This window comes from Heptranchias perlo, chromosome 9 (genome assembly GCF_035084215.1).
Source record: "Heptranchias perlo isolate sHepPer1 chromosome 9, sHepPer1.hap1, whole genome shotgun sequence".
In the NCBI taxonomy this organism is placed as follows: Eukaryota; Metazoa; Chordata; class Chondrichthyes; order Hexanchiformes; family Hexanchidae; genus Heptranchias; species Heptranchias perlo.
This window is the reverse complement of record NC_090333.1, coordinates 31,639,813-31,657,310: the sequence shown is the minus strand read 5'-3', so window position 1 is coordinate 31,657,310 and position 17,498 is coordinate 31,639,813. Positions and strand designations below refer to the sequence as shown.

Here is a 17,498-nt window from a genome sequence, read left to right as displayed (position 1 = left end):
TCTGTTGGTGACCATTTAGCTCCCATTGTTCAATTTGAAATAGCACCTTAATAATATAATTCATTAGGGTCAGGGAGTGAGTCAAGCACAGGTGTTAGGGGCACTGACAAATCAACCTTGACGAGTCCCGTGCACTTCCTAGCAGCAAATTAGAGAGTGGTAATACCAGTGTCATGGGGACAGGTTGCCCGACTGTTCTCTCAGTTAGGGAATTGTGTGTGGCATTCGGGAAGGAAAAATGAGGAAAGGGGAAAATAAGAGTTATGGATAACATGCAATTTAAAAAGTCGAAAATAGCTCTTAATACGCTGTAAACTAAGTAAAACATTCTGAGACAACATTGGAGTGAGACTTAGAAATCCCATTGCCTTTGAGGAATTGTCTTTTTAATTAGTTACAAAAAAATCTGATATTGTTCCACCCCCAAGTCTGAGACTACATATGCACTCTTATCCAATTTAATCCCTCTGTTTGAAAGCAGTATATTAGAATGGTTTTAAGATCAATTGAACCCACAAGGATTTAAAATCTTTTCTCTAAGTAGTGGCAAGTAGCGTTTGCTCCTTTTCATTTTCATGGAAATGCGCCTGCAGTTTGTAAACGATGAACTACTCAGAGAGTGAGCGAGCGAGAGGATTGTGTAACTTGAATTCACTCCCTGCTGATCGGAGAATTGATATCATACCCTTCATTATATTGTTAGGCAGAGGAGTGTTCCCGCTGTGCATCGTCAATTGCGACAGCTGAGATCAGTGGAATCCATAAAATCTGACTCCAAATTTTCCTTCTGACGAGTGCTACTTGACAGGCTACAAGCTGCAAGTCTCTTCTCCTCCCCTGCCCCCCTTCCCCATATTCCTCCCCCTACCCCCAAAGCTACACAGGGGGTTATGTAGTCACTTCAGTAATAAATATGCCTTGAGATAATTGGTATGAAAACAACACTTGTGCAGTATATAACGTTTTATGGCTGTTTCATGTACTTTATTATAATACTAATGAGAGGTTGTATATCAAAGTTAACTACATGCAAGATTAGCTTGTTAGAGGGATCAAGCTCTGTATGTCGATAGACAGCTTTCCCTTCATTTGCACTTGGTAATTAGTATGCAAATTACACAGAGGACCACACACAAGTTCTAGTATATTACAACAGCTTTATTATGCTCCTGTGAAGATGAGACACAAACAAGCTATGACAGCATTTATATGGACACTCTCCTCACAGTAAATGCTAGTATGTCTGAGGTGTGCTGAGCAGAAGCTTTCTTTTGAACAGGCCCCTGAATCACTTTAAATGCAACCAGACAGCACGATTCATCCTATAGGCTTTAATACATACATTTTTATATTCTTCAAACCCCCCCATGGATAGGAAATGTACCTATTTGTCACTCAAATAAAAAAAATCCTTTTTTGTTCTCAGTACAACTATTTGAAATAATTATTAAACAAATATTTATGTCCAATATTTTTTTAGAGTTAGGGAGCATAATATAACATTTCATGACAGCAACTTAAGTTTTCCCATTTATTTTGGGACATGAAAAATTTTAAGGGAATATATTGCTTGGATTTGCTCGTGTCCAAACTATATCATCCTGACCCTATCGCAGAGTGTCTTTTGTTCATCATTTTCTTTCTCTTTACTCATTTATTGTTTCCTTTTGTGATTTCGTTTAATTTTAGTCAAACCTCATAACAGCAAGAAGTCAATGAAAAAAAGAGACCATAAACTATCTGCCAAAACTGGAATAAGTAAGCACTAAAATAGATGAGTGCCAGGCAGTTTTAGTAAAGTGTTCCTAGCTGCTACAGATCACTGCATCACAAGCCTGATGTCAGCTACAAAATGTACCACAGGAGACTCATTATGAAAAGCAAATATTATTTCACAGAGAAATGATTTATAGTAAAGAATTTTTTTTCCTGCTTTTTGTATGAGTATTATTTACAGTCTAGGCTTTCGGCAAGTTGTGGTGATGAGGCATAGCCAAAAGGCTCTTGATTCTGTCTGTGTGTTTCTCTGTCTCTGTCTCTCTCATGTCAGAAGCCCTGTCTTTTACTTTTATTGCAGAGTGAATACAGTATGAGCTGAGTCCTGGAATGTAATATAATGCAGTTTTTACAATGGAAAATTGCAAGATAAAAACAGTTGAAGTGAGCCATGGTTCTATCCCAGTTTCACCATAACATAGTGCACAATTATTCACCACTAAATCCCACTACCCTATCACACCTGTCCTCGGCAACATATTGAATTCAAAATCCTCGTCGTCATTTCCAAATCTCTCCATAGCCTCATCCTACCCAACCTCTGTAACCTCCTCCAGCCTATATGTTAACACGTATCTCTGCTCTTCTGACTCTACTCCTTTGCAATCCCAACCTCTTTCTGTTCTACCATCAATGGCAGAGCTTCTATCTGGGTCCGATTCTCTGGAATTCTCTCCCTAAATCCGTCCACCTTGCTGTCTCGCTCTCACCTTCAAACACCTGCTCAAAATCCACATGTGTGTGTGTGTGTGTGCGTGTGTGTGTATACCTATGCACACATGTTTCTAGTGGGAAATCTCAAGGGCAAACCGGCATCCTACTCTTAATGACATAATTAAAGCAGTAATGTGCTGAACATTTTTGTTTTAGCTTAATGTAGGGGTTGTCCAATAATATAGTCAAATGTTAACATCTTTCTTTAGTTCTTTCTTTCACTCTTCCTTTTCACAGCTTCCTTCAATTCCTCCATCTTTTTTACCTCTTTTACAGATGGTATCCTCCAAAACATAAAGCCAAAATGGTAAAGCTTAAGTAAATTAGAGCAGAACTTTTCACTTTTATAATGTAATATATCACATTGTTCCCATTTTCATAAGGCTCTGTAATATCCAACATTGTTCAATTTAGGAAAGTAGTTAAGGTGCCCTCATCCCAACTCTGTAGCCAGGGTTTTGACTCCAAGGACACTGAAATTTACCAGCAACACTTGAGATCCATTTTGTGGGGTGTTGGTCAAGCTAAGTCTGTGTTGTGGGAACACAGTGCTATGCTTAAGATTCCTGCTAATTTAAGGGTTGATGAATAAAATCCCAATTTCCCCATACCCATATTACAACAACTTGTATTTATATAGTGCCCGTAATGTCAAGGAACATCCCAAAGCGCTTCATAAATACGATTGAGAAAAATGGATGCCGAGCCAAAAAAGGATCGATTAAAAAGATAACTGGACGCTTAGTTGAGATGAGTTTTGAGAAGATTTCTTAAAGGTGAATAAGCAGAAAGTCTTAAGTTCCAAAGAATAGGACCAAGGTGGCTGAAGACCCTGCCACCAATAATGGGTTGAAGGGAGGCAAGTATGCCTAGAAGACTAGCAAGATGCCTAGAAGACTAGAGTCAGAGGAACAGAAAATTAGGGAGTGTTGGATGAGATTGTAGAGATAGGATGGTGCAAGGCCATAGTGATTTATAGATGAGGGCAAAGATTATGAATTTAATGTGTTGGGGGACAGAGACCGGGGTAATTTTAACCCCAAAAGGACAGGTGGGTTGGGGGCGGGAGGGAAGGTAAAAATTGTAAAAATGTAAAACCCGATCCCAATTCGCCCACTTCCGGTTTTAACAGAGGCGGGTTGGGAGGCAGGCGACCAATCCGCTTTCAGGAGGCCGGTCAGTCACTGAAATCTTCTAAGGAGGCTGCGGGCCTCCATTTTAATAGCTGTTTTATTTTTAACTCCTGGGGACCGGGATTCCCGTGCCTGCTGATTCACACCCAATAAGAGAAGGCGAGAAGGGCCGGATCAACAGATGAGTGCCTTTATTGTACTTCTTATGGGCCAGGAGGAGCAGGAGTGTTTCCTCCAGGCCCAACAAGCTTACCTGCGATCGGCCAACCCTCCCCACCCATGTCCGACCCCCCCCAATCTATCCATGGCCCACCCCCCCCACCCCCCTCCGGCACCAATGTCTCCAATCCCATTCCCTGATATTTCTGATCCCACCCTCCGATGCCTCCGACCCCCCCTGATGCCCGATGTCTCCATCTCCCCCGATGTCTCCGTACCTCCCCCGATGTATCCAAAAACTCCTGATGTCTTCACCCTGCATTCCGCCCCCCCCCCCCCCACCCGGAGTCCTCCCTCCCTCCCTCCCCGATATCCGGCCCCATGCCCCCCGATGTCAGACTTACCTGGCATCCGCTCCCCGGCTTTCCCGTCTGGCATGTAGCCGGCCAGTCAATCTGACCGACTGTCAGGTGGGAAACCTGCTGAAAAAATTTAAAATATGCGTGACCTCAAAATCGTCAGGACGTCCAGGAAACTGATACTTCCAGGTTTCCAGTCTGGATATCCTCCCCCACGTTCTCTCCATGGCTGATAGTGAAAATCCAGGCCATAGTGTACGTCAGCAAAGATGGAGGTGATGAGCACGTAGCACTTAGTGCAGAGTAGGATACACATGGTCGTATTTTGGACAAGTTGGAGTTTATGGAGGGAGAAGGATGGGGGTCTCCAAGGGAAGTGTTTTCTGGAGATAACAAAGGATTTTAGGAGTGGAGTAGCTGAGATAGATGTGGAGGTTGGCAAGATTAAGGAGGTGGAAGTAAGCTGTCTTGGTGATGTAGGCTTAAAGTTCAGCTCAGAGTTGAACAATACGTCCAGATTGCTAGTGCCCTGGTTGAGAGAATGCCCGGGGAGGGGGATGAAGTCAATGTCAAGGAAGCAGAGTTTGTGGTTAGGGCCGATGATGGTGGCTATGGTTTTCCTGATGTTGAATACAAATGCATTAAGTGTTTGTACAGTCATTTCCAAGCTAATAACTGTGGTGTTCCGTGCAGGAAAGACTTGTTAAACAGAATTGTAATACAAGATAATATATTTCTTTTTTTACAAATTTGAAAACTTGGGAATATTCTTTAATAAACATACATTAAACACATTACAGTATAGAACATGAATCCACATTCCAACTACATGGTCTGACTGGTATTTTCCAAAGATCCCAATTATCTTTTCCTGATTAAGAACCAACTCTGTGATGTGAGAATGGAGTTGACTTTTCAGTTGATAACAGTGTAGATTTAATTAGATTATTAACATAATTCTGTTTTTGTTATATATAGCCAAGAGCAAGGTAAGTTATTTTTACTTTGCAAGCAAAATCTGGGAAAATTTTGTTACCTAGATTGTTTTTTTGAAAGAAATTGGTGTTGCAAAGATGCTACGCATTTCTGCTTTTTTATTCTTCCTGTTACAATTAAAACAGTCTTTTGCACACCAGGGAACCATGCCTGCTAAAGACTGAGAAAAAAGGAATGTTTGAATTGGTTTTATATCGTTAACTTGAGCTAAAACGCTATGGGAGATCCCAGTGAGATGAGATGATATGTCTGATCACCCCTCTCTTCACAGTTCCTTTTCAGAGCTTAGAGCCTGCTCCCATTGCAATCCTGTGTAGGTTTCTATGGAGCTTGTAGTTAAGCATGGGTTAATGTCCTGTGACACCTGCGGTGAGGATCGTTGGTGGTGCTATTGTCAGTTTTCCCCAGGACTAGGGTGTTCTTTGTGTTGCTAGCAAATAAATGAAGAAGGGAAAGTGGTTCTTCCCTATCAGTTACGGCAGGAGGGTCAACATCTGTACATGACATGACAAATTGGGCTTCTTTGGAAATGATGGCAAAGGAGGGCAGCTGAGGGGTGGCGGCGGTGGTGGTGGGGGGGTGCGGGGTGGGGTGGAGAGAGGCTAGAGAAAGCTGAAAAATTGGTGGATTGTTTGCACTGTACTTCTCACTAGAAAGAACATAACTATGCTAATTACTGCACACTTTCTAAAGGGACAATAAACTGTCATTGCTTTTTCTTGTGTGTGTGTGTGTATTAGGGGGGAGAAGCTGGATCAGTTTCTTTGGTAACAAATGGGAAAAGATATGAATTGCAGAGCAGAGGCACCGCTTTGTTCCACCTCGTGTAGTATTCTTTGTAGCTGTTTAGTATACTTGTTTGTCCAGCAGTGATTGTAATGTTTAAACAAACTCCACGCCAAGCAATTAATGAAAGCTTATAGGAGCATTTTCACAGCAGCTAGTGAAAAGAACCAATAACTGCTGGGAGAAGAGAGCACAAGAAAGAGAGGAACTGAGATAGTAGCTTAAAAAGTCTTCCCTGTGTCTCTGACAGCACGCTTGCTGCTGCTCTCTAATTTTGGCCATTATTTACCCAGAAATAATTGGTGATCTAGTGCTTTTTACCCCATTGGCCTGTCAAAACAAAGATTTTATACACTCCTCATCCCATGAAAAATTGGTGGAAACGTATTGATTTTTGTCAGCCCACCTCCGGACTCCAAACTGATGACCTGACAGCTGACTTAATGCTTAAACATACTACCTCAGGAGTGGCAGCCACTAACTGGCAGAGCATGACGCCTTGCTGAGAGGCAGATCCTGGCTCCTTACGCACTGCCATCACTGAAGTGCAGTTTACAGCTACTTTCTGACACTGTAAATTAGCTGCGAGTTCCAATTTGCCGTCTGATCTATAACGTGCTGTCGACAAAAATCCAAAAGGCAGCTATTCAGGCTGTGGGGTTTTTTTTATTGGCAGAGTTGTTTTTTTTCTTGCTTCTGCTACTGGGAAGGACTAGAGATTCTTCTTCTGCCTCACTCAGTTATCTATTTACTCAGCTTGAGCAGCCTGCATACTGTCATTTTTGTATCACTCTGGGAGCTATAGACGAGACTATTTTTTCCATGCTGAAAGCTTTCATCTGGCTGGCCTTGTTTAGCTTGCCAACAATAAGCAAAGAGAACATAAAGATGAAAAGGAAAGTTTATTTGTGATTTGGTAATTTTTTGTAATATTTTCACCCTATTCCTTCCCAGATTTTGGTTCTCAACAACAATGTTATTCCCTTTGACTGGAAAGTCAAGTGAATAATCTAAAGGCATTCCTGAAATTTTGATGGTGGTTCTGTTCCCTGCACCACCAAAAAGAGGCATATTTATTGTTGTAGGACGAGGACCCAGGGCTGCTGTTCTTTCCAATTTTCTGGCCTTGTCGACCAAAGGTTCTGACTTCGACTGGGGTATTTTTTTTTATTTGTTAATGTGGGCGTCGCTGGCAAGACCAGCTTTTATTACCCATTTCTAATTGCCCTCGAGAAGGTGGTGGTGAGCCGCCTTCTTGAACCACTGCAGTCCGTGTGGTTCTTCCACAGTGCTGTTAGGAAGGGAGTTCCAGGATTTTGACCCAGCGACCATGAAGGAACGGCGATATATTTCCAAGTCGGGACGGTGTGTGACTTGGAGGGGAACGTGCAGGTGGTGGTGTTCCCATGTGCCTGCTGCCCTTGTCCTTCTAGGTGGTAGAGGTCGCGGGTTTGGGAAGTGCAGTCGAAGAAGCCTTGCTGCAGTGCATCCTGTAGACGGAACACACTGTAGCCATGGTGCGCCGGTGGTGAAGGGAGTGAATGTTTAGGGTGGTGGATGGGGTACCAATCAAGCAGGCTGCTTTGTCCTGGACGGTGTCGAGTTTCTTGAGTGTTGTTGGAGCTGCACTCATCCCGCCAAGTGGAGAGTATTCCATCACACTCCTGACTTGTGCCTTGTAGATGGTGGAAAATCTATGGGGAATCATGAGGTGAGTCTCTCGCCGCAGAATACCCAGCCTCTGACCTGCTCTTGAAGTCACAGTATTTATGTGACTGGTCCAGTTACCCCCAGGATGTTGATGTGGGGGATTCAGTGATGGTAATGCCATTGAATGTCAAGGGGAGGTGGTTAGACTCTCTCTTGTTGGAGATGGTCAATGGTCATTACCTGGCACTTGTCTGGCACGAATGTTACTTGCCACTTATCAGCCCAAGCCTGGATGTTGTCCAGGTCTTGTTGCATGCGGGCACAGACTGCTTCATTATCTGAGGGGTTGCGAATGGAACTGAACACTCTGCAATCATCAGCGACTATCCCCATTTCTGACCTTATGATGGAGGGAAGATCATTGATGAAGCAGCTAAAGGTGGTTGGGTCTAGGACACTGCCCTGAGGAACTCCTGCAGCAATGTCCTGGGGCTGAGATGATTGGCCTCCAACAACCACTACCATCTTCCTTTGTGCTAGGTAAAACTCCAGCCACTGGAGAGTTTTCCCCCTGATTCCCATTGACTTCAATTTTACTAGGGTTCCTTGGTGCCACACTCAGTCAAATGCTGCCTTGATGTCAAGGGCAGTCACTCTCACCTCACCTCTGGAATTCAACTCTTTTGTCCATGTCCAAGGCTGTAATGAGTTCTGGAGCCACTTGATCCTGGCGGAACCCAAACTGAGCATCGGTGAGCAGGTTATTGGTGAGTAAATGCCGCTTGACTGTCGACGACACCTTCCATCACTTTGCTGATGATTGAGAGTAGACTGATGGGGTAGTAATTGGCTGGATTGGATTTGTCTTGCCTTTTGTGGACAGGACATACCTGTGTACCAATTCCATGTGTACCAGGCACCCAATTGGCCATTTTCCAGATGTGAGTACAGACAGTGAAGGCAAGTCCACTCTGGGGAGCATCACAGCCGAGTCTGATCCTGCCCTTGTCCAAAGTCTTCATGTGCGCACTTTCCAGCAAGGGTAATTAGATAGTACTTTGAAGTGGGAACCCTGAATTATTTTTCATCCTCTTTCCTAGTTCTAGGAGCTCAGAACCCAATTCGAACACTCCAATTACTGTCCCAGCTTAAATTAGTTAACTTAGCAGAGAGCAGAGCTGGGACCGCCCTTGTCTATATAGTTTCATTCCACACCAGAAAGTGCTTTTATCAACTGAGCCATCAGAGAACCCATGGCGGATGTAACAGTAGGTGTGAAACTCAGAGATCTCTGCACAAAAAAGCCTTCAGCACTGAACCTGTGACCACATGGGTATGAAAAAAAGACCTTAATGTCTAGGTAGCTACAGAGCTGGAATTTATAATATTGTGTTCCATTTTCTCTTGTCTTCTTCCACACCTGTTCAAATGTGCCATCTTACTCCACTCAGCAAGGATAGGAGCCAAGGGCACAAAAACACGACTTCTGATACTTGTTCATATGGCTGATGGGTTTTTTGATTTTAGTAGGAAGGAGTGCAGACTGTCAGTTGTTTCATATTGGTGGGGTTTAGATGCTTACTGGCTAAACAGAAACCTGACAAAGTTCATTAGCTAGCTGTTTTGGTAAGCAGGCTGATGTACCAGCCTCTGACATGACACCAGGTCAAAATCACTGTCATATAAGAAGGAGGTCTTAATGGCTATGTTAACAGTCTACCATTGGTAGAAAGGGGAGGTGATGGTAGAGAAAATAAAAAGGCTTCCTGGTTTGGTTAATATTTGAATAACAGAATTACTTTAATATTACTACCCTTCATTTAACTTTTGGAATGATGTTACATTTTGTAACAGTAAATAAGGAAGAAGAGGAAAGCAGCTAAAGATAAATAAACAGAAAGAACCAATAGTGAAAATTAGATAATACAAACAGAGATAAATTAGAGCTCAATATTCATCGATAGAAAATGTTGCCAAGGAGGAATCTTTTATACTCTTATTACCTCCTAGCATTACATTTTTAAAATTCCAGTGAGTGATCAAGGCACTTTTGCTGTGAGGCGACCCACACCAACTTCTCTTGATCTGGAGAAACATTGGGATTCTAGTTACTGGGAGTCTGTGGAAAATCTGTGATTCGATAAAGGTCTGTCGAAATAGTCGGGCTCTCAGTTGGAAAAGAGTGTCAGTTGAGGGGTGCTGTAGAAATATTGTAATTGTCACTATTACTGCGGGGAAGGTGGTGGCTGGAGATATACTGGGATTCAATTGGACATGCTTACACAAGTCTGATTTGAATTGATTTGCTGTGGGGATGGTTTTAAATCAATTTCTGCGTTTTCATATTTTAAATTCAGAAGAAATAGCGAGTAAAACAATGAGTAGCTTAGCTGTACAAACTAGGAAGGACCCAGGCTCAATCCCCAATCTATGCTAAGTTAGCTGAATTGGCCCGAGCACCCCCCATTGATCACTCCTCGAAGTGCACATAAGGGCGTTGGATGAGGACAAGGTTTGACTCAGCTGTGATGTCCCACTGTAGTTGAATAACCTGGTAATACATACTGTCTAAGTTCAAATATGAAAAATGGCCACTTGGGTGAAGTTCCAGATGGTCCCCGCTGCTCGCAAAACGATACCCGGCAATGAGGAGAAGAATTGGTTGGAAGAAAAATGCAATTTACACTTGGTATCAACTTGAATCAGCTGTAAATTTGTAACAAAGGCAGACATTATTTGATAGTGACTTTATCTGCTTAGCTGTCACATAGCTATTTGTACCGTGTTTAATCATTCAAGTAACCAATAATTCCCCCTTCTTCGCTGTGGCATGCTGAAACATTACATGGAGTGCCCCCTGTCCCTGAGACAGAGGGGCTGTGTTAAAGTATTACATGGTTGGGAGCAGTATTTCTATCTTCCAGCTCAATCATCTGGTTTCAACAGGGTGGTCTCAGAGTTCATTCTGTGGTTATGGCCATCGACTAGGGAAAGGGAAACCATACTGCAGCTATGATCTAGTCATTTTTTAAATGGCTGTATTGTAAAACAAAGTATCGATTGAGTAACACAACACATATGCTGCATGCAGCACACGGGGCAACTGGCTATCGCCCACTCGCATGTGTTTTTCTCCTTTAGAGAAAATCTTTTGAACTTTTTTTTACATGTGGGGGAACTATGAGTAAATAAATTCAAGCAGAAAAAATAAACACTCCAACACAGCTTGATGTAGGAACTGTTTGGAAATGGAGCTGGAGTGTAGATGAATTTTTGGCTGATTTGCCTGCCTTGGCGATGAGCATTATCACCTATTTTGGGACTGTGTTTTTCTAACCTGGTGAGCACATGGGATTTGGGTTGCACTGTTTATTTCAAATTGGATATCTTGCTGTTCACCTTGTTGGAAACCCCTTTTGGATCTCTCACTAATTTCTTTCTTGAAGGTTCCAGGTCCTTGATCGTCTACTTTATATTGCTTTGCTTCTTTTCATAACTTATCCTCTGCTACAGCATGAACTTCATCTGATGCCTGCATGAGTAACAAAGGTGAGAGTTTAGTTCAGGGAGCTAATTTTTCAGCTTGGATTTTGCATTTTAAAGAAATATTCTTGTACAAATGCATCAGGGTTCAAGCTTGCTCTACTGGAACAATGGATTGGTGGGGAATAGCATTCAGCAGCGAATCATACGTGATGAACTTCTGATGTACCTTGTGCTGTTGGGCAATATTGGTGGGAGGGGGAAGGAATCAGTGAGTGAAAGTCAGTTGTTGCTCTATAGAGACAGAAAGAGAAACATCAATGGGTAAGTCACCCTGCTGTCTCTATCATGCACTTCTTTGCATCTCTGGCATTGGCAGATACCTACCTGCCTTTTGGGCTAAATAACTGGTGCATAGCATGGGGGAGAGGGGAAAACATATCAAAGATAAGTCAGTAATACACAAATTTTGTCTGTTGTTCGTTGCATGTACAGATATCTCAGCTGTACACGATGCTTTCACAGGCAGCTCTTTTCAGAGATTTGTGGAGAGATCCCTCCATGGCCTCGCCCCTCCCCATCTTTGTAACCTCCTCCAGCCCTACAATCCTCTGAGATCTCTGCGCTCCTCCAATTTTTGCCTCTTGTGCATCCCCGATTTTTAATTGCATCACCACTGGTGGCCGTGCCTTCAGCTGCCTAGGCCCTAAGCCCTGGAACTCCCCGCACCCCCCCCCCCCCCACCCTTCCCTCCGCCTCTCTACCTCTCTCTCCTCCTTTAAGACGCTCCTTAAAACCTACCTCTTTGACCAAGCTTTTGGTCACCTGTCCTAATATCTCCTTAAGTGGCTTGGTGTCAAATTTTGTTTAATAACATGCCTGTGAAACACCTTGGGATGTTTTACTACATTAAAGGTGCTATATAAATGCAAGTTGTTGTTGTTGTACTGATTCTATTTATATGGCAGGGTAGCAGTTGGATTTGGGTCAGGGTGTCTGTGGCACTAGGTGAGCATATGGTTCAGGTGCCCTGAAAAAAGCATTTGCTGGGAAAAGAAGTTTGTGAATGGAGATGGATGAATCTGGATGTAATAGAAGGCATAGGGACCAAACCAATGAGAATCAGATTTTTAGGCCTGGAAGTTATGCTGTGTGATATTATTCTACAAGCGTTCAACATACTTGTATCAAGTTCCTCTGTTTACTATTTTAGCAATGCAGTTAAGTGTTCATATAATATTGCACAATGTACTTACCAGGCTTTAGTTTCATATTAACTTGTGCATTCTTTAAATATTTGATTTGTTCATAACAATGGTCAAGATTTATTCTGAATTTAACAGAATGGGGTTTAAAAAAATCTCATACATTTATTCCATTTTTAAAATTATGCATCTGAAAAAATACAATCTTTTTGTGTTGTCTATTATTTTAAAAGTGATATAATGTCAATTTCATAAGGCAAATTCACCAATTGTGTCCTTCCAGTTAGGAGCCATGCCTAAAGGAAGTTTGAATTGCCAAGAAGGCTACAACGCTGTGGTGCTGATTCTCTGACCCACACTCCCTTTGAGCACATCTCCCCACTGGAAATGCAAGATCAGTGAATTTACCGTTATAAGAAATCCTATTATCACAAACCTAATATTATAAACAAAGGGCCTGAATTTACTCTCTGCTACTTTAGTGGAGGAGTAAACGCATTTAAAATAAGTGGGTTAAAGTGTCCGCTAAAATAGCCAGAGAGCAATTTCAAACAACCGCATCAAGTTTTTGTATGTTAGCATTCAACAGTATATTTCAGAGCCAAGCTGTTATTATAAACCTTGTATAATAACAAATTGTCATTCCATGATCCTTGCATCTTGACTCATATTTTTACAAACTCTTAAATTATAATAAACTCTTATACAAGTCTTGTATTCTTATCTGTTTTTACAAGTCTTGCTATATGTGAAACACCATTATTACAAATTTTGCTTCACAACAAACTATTATCGCGAGGCTCATTTTTAATTGTTGTTACAAATCTTGTGTTATTACAAACTTTGTTGTAACTAACTTTGTATTATTAGAAAATTCATCATTATAAATCTCACTTTATAACAATCTCTGTTATTACAGACCTTACTAAGTAAGTGAGTGAGTAAAAGAGGGAAGATGAATAAGTAAACAATGGTACCAGCCCTGTGCTTCGACAAAGCCTTCCAACTTACCCTGCCCCGCGCCTTTTATGGCTTCGGGCACTGCAATTGCAGTCAGTTTTTCTTATTTGCTGACAGGCCGGCAACTGAAACATTCTTCTGTTGTGGGCAACCTTTGTCTGCATGCAAATACAAGGTGATAAGATGCTGAAGGTTTGAAGAGAATAGACCTTGACACGCAAGTAGCTACTGTGCATCCCAACTTCTGTGTGAGGCTATAAACATGCATCTTGCATCCACATTTAGTTGGGAGCTTCCTTTGTAGCCACAGCAATACAAGATTAAGAAAGAAAAAAAGAATAAACTTGCATTTATAGAGTTTGGATCATGTCCTCAGAACATTCCAAAGTGCTTCAAGGGCAATGAACTCCATTTGAAGTCCAATCACTCTTTTATAGTCAAAAGCAGCAGCAAATTTGCGTACAGCAAGGTCCCACAAACAGCAAATGAGATGAATGAACAGTTAATCTGTTTTTTGGTGGTGTTGATTGAGGAATGAATGCTGACTGGATCACTAGGAGAAATCTCTGCTCATTTGTGAAAAAGTGCCATGAGATTTTTTTTTTAACATCCACCTGAACAGGCAGATGGGGTACAATTTTAAAACTGAGCTGGGAAGGAAGCGGGGGGTGGGGTGTCAAATTGAGGTCGGGAAACCCATTAGTACGGGTTTCTCGGACGTCCTTACGATTTTGACGTAAGGACGTCTTTTATTTTTTTTGTTGGTTTCCTGTCGGACTGACCGGCTGAGTGACAGGCTGGTCTCAGACGGACAGGAGACCAGCCAGGGAGAGGATGTCTTCAGGTAAATCTGCAGGTAAGTCTTTGTTTGTATGGATTGGGGGGGGGCACGGGGGCATTGGTGGGCACAGGGCATGGGTGGGCACAGGTTGGCACAGGGGTCGTGAGTCAGGGGGAGGGATCAGGGGTCAAACACGGGGGGGGGTGTCGGGGTGGGGGTCATCGCGGAGGTCTGCAATTGTTCAGGGGGATGATCGGGGGTCAGGGGTGGAAGGATCAGGATGGGAGGATCGATGTGGGGTGGGAGGATCGGAGTGGAGTGGGATGATCGGGGGGTCAGGGGAAGAGGATCGGGGTCAGGGATCGGGAGTCCATGATCGGCGGGGGGGGGGGGGTTCCGTAATCGGGGGTCAGGTGTCCGCGATCATTGCGGGGGTCGGTGCAGGTAGGCTTGTTGGGCCTGGGGGAAGCACTCCTGTTCCTTCGGGCCCACAAGCTGTGCCTTTCTAGGCACCTACCTGTTAGTCTCGGCCTTCTTGCCTCCTTTCACGAGGCGTAAAACAGAAGGCCCGGGAATCCCGGCCCCCCGGGGTTGAAATCGGGAGGTCCAGAAAAATGGAGGCCCGAAGCCTCCTTGAAAGGTTTTAAGGCCCGACCCGCCTCCTGGGAGTGGGTTGGCCGCCCGCCCCTCTTCCTGCCCCGGTGAAAACCAGAAATGGGCAGGTTGGGGGCGAGTCTGAAATGTTGGCAATTTTCAATGCCCCCCCGCCCCCAACCCACCCGTTTTTCACTTTGAAAATTGAACCCATGGAGTCCCGGTTTAACTTTGCACCGGGACCAGGATATCTGCCTGACATTTCTTGCAGACAAAGGAATGTCTTTGCGGACTAGCAAAAATGGAAAGTTATGCGAACACGTTAAGTTTATCCGTTAATATTGGTAACAGTGACTTTTAAGCTAACAGAATCATCACAGGTTACAGCACAGAAACGGACCATTTAGCCCATCAAGTCTGTGATAGTGTTTTTCCACGCATAAGCTACCAGTCTAAACGCACTCTGCTGCTTGGTCTGCATACTATTTAATAGTCCTCTTTTTCGAGAAGCTTGTTCCCTTTTAAAATAATTTATGGACTGTGCTTCAACAACAGTTTGTGACAGAAAATTCCACATTCTAACCACCCTCTGTGTTACAGTTTTTTTCCTAATACTCCCCTTCAATTCTTTTTGTGATTATCTTAAATTTGTGTGCTGTTGTTACTCTTTCCACATCCCTTCATCAGTGGCAAAGTATTACTTGCTGTACGGTGCGCTGTTAAATTGGGGATATTGTTTTTATTACGTCATGTCAGACCGTTCCCTCCAACATAACACTCCAGTACTACAACGTAGAAATGTGTCAGAAACACGCGACATGCCATTAGATCATTCATATGGATTCAGTGGCAGGATATGGTTCTGGCAACATAGTATTATTTTGGTGCTTTACAGTAAACTCAATAAACAGGTTCCAAAATAAAATAATGGCACGGTGTATTTTATTAAAGCTTGAACCCAATAAAACCCATTCTTCATTGTTGCTGCTCTCTGTGGGAGTCACCCCCCGGTTAAGTCTGTGGAGGATAGCATCTGCATTGAAAATGATGGGATAAAAAACACAATTCTTGCACTCTACAGAGAACCCCTTCAGCGGTGGATGGTTTCTTTGATTTTAAGTTCCCCTTTTGTGAGACACATACATCAGTAAGAACTTGACTTACTGCACAGTAACTTTACAACATTGTGCTGCACACATTTATTACTGATTATTTAAACTTAACATGCCCGGAGTGTTTATTTCTGTGATGCTGGGAAAGAGTTCGGCAGAAATGAACTTATAGCATGGTTTGGGAACCAGGAATGTTACATCAGAAAACTGCTAGGTGGGAGACAGTTAAAAGAGAGGTCAAAACACAATGCAACTGAGGTACAAGAAATGTAAGATGTATCCTGAAATATCTTTGTTATGCTTTGAGGGGGTACATAGCGTAAATGTTTCTACAGCCAGAGAAATCTTTGTATAAGTCTAATATAAACAGAAATGAATATTTGAAATTTTTTCCATCCCCCCCTTTTATTTTTTTTTTGCTTCTCCAAAGTTATGTCTGAAATAAAGGAAATAGGCTAGTCAGGATTAGTTGTCTGCCTTGTACAGGAGATTTCAAAATAAGAGCTCTTATTATGGCAACAACAGCAGTTAGTAATAGCCTGTGACAGAATCAATCAGAAAGGACCTCAGAAGGGTTGAGGTACTGATGAGAAAAGATGGTGGCCAACCTGTTAAATCACCTGTGCCATGTGCCTGCAATTCTCCACAAGGTGAGTACTGGGAGCAAATCACATACCCACCCTCATAGTGATGAGAATGATGTACAGTGTACATGGCAGGAGGTGACCTAAAAGAGGACAGAGGAGCAAACATTTAAAAGAGAAGAAAAAGATTGTAATTAATAATCAAATAAAAGAGTGCAATGTAGTTTTGGCAAAGGGGACTGCTAGATCAAGCAATTCACATTAGCTGGGCATTCTATTTGTGAAAGAAGGGGGAGGACAAACTGGTTTGGGCTTAATTTTCAAAAATTTATGTTTTGAGTTCAGGTACAACTCTGTTACTCAAATATCTAGTCTGTCCACTGTCCAGTGATTCACCAATGTGTAAATCTGATGTGAGTGATGTTAGTGACATGTTTGCACTTAAATTCACATTCCTAGTGTGCCAGAGCCAAACGTTGGGCACTCACCCACTATGTGTAAGAAAGATCAAAATTGTAAAAGTCCTTGACCATGAATAATAGTAAACAGAAGGAAGTGATCAAAGTTTTAAAGGGAGAATAACTATGAATGAGGGATTCTTACCATGAATAGGAGGTGCAGAATCCTTATATGACCAAACTGAAGTTGCACAATTTAACCTATTATTGGTGCCTACAGAGGACATTGTTCAGTTTGAAGATTAGAGTTTTATAGCCAATTAATAAAGGACAGCCATATTCACCTATGAAGGTGTGAAACAGCATGGCTATACGGCAGCTTATAAGCACCCAGGTTGTTACTGTACATACATGCAACTTCAAATCTGCTATGACCTTTGCAACAACAGTGCTTCAGTAAAGTACCATGCAAAAAAATGTTAAGTGTAATCACACTGTCCATATGATGGCGTCATCGACTCTGAACAATGTCATTTCAGCATTAGTGATAAAACTAGAAAGTTTTAAATATCAATCAAAATGAATAGTCTGGTGGGAAAGGAATCTAAGCTGTACATAATCATAGGGCAACCACCATAGAATCTCAAAGGACCTCTTAATGATAAATGCACTTTCAAACTCCCCCACCCCCCAAAAAATTACACAACCGCTACATATCTGCTGCCCTCAGTGACAAACCCCACACTTTACTGAAGCACTGTTGTTACAAAGGTCACAGCAGATTTGAAGTTGCATATATATTTTTAAT

The 17,498-nt window shown here is 42.5% G+C and overlaps 1 protein-coding gene across 5 annotated transcripts in view; it reads left to right on the top strand.

Annotated features, from left to right (window-relative positions):
- rnf220a (ring finger protein 220a) overlaps positions 1-17,498 on the top strand; it is a 397,403-nt gene that overhangs the window by 50,902 nt on the left and 329,003 nt on the right. The gene's annotated exons all lie outside the window — the stretch shown is intronic.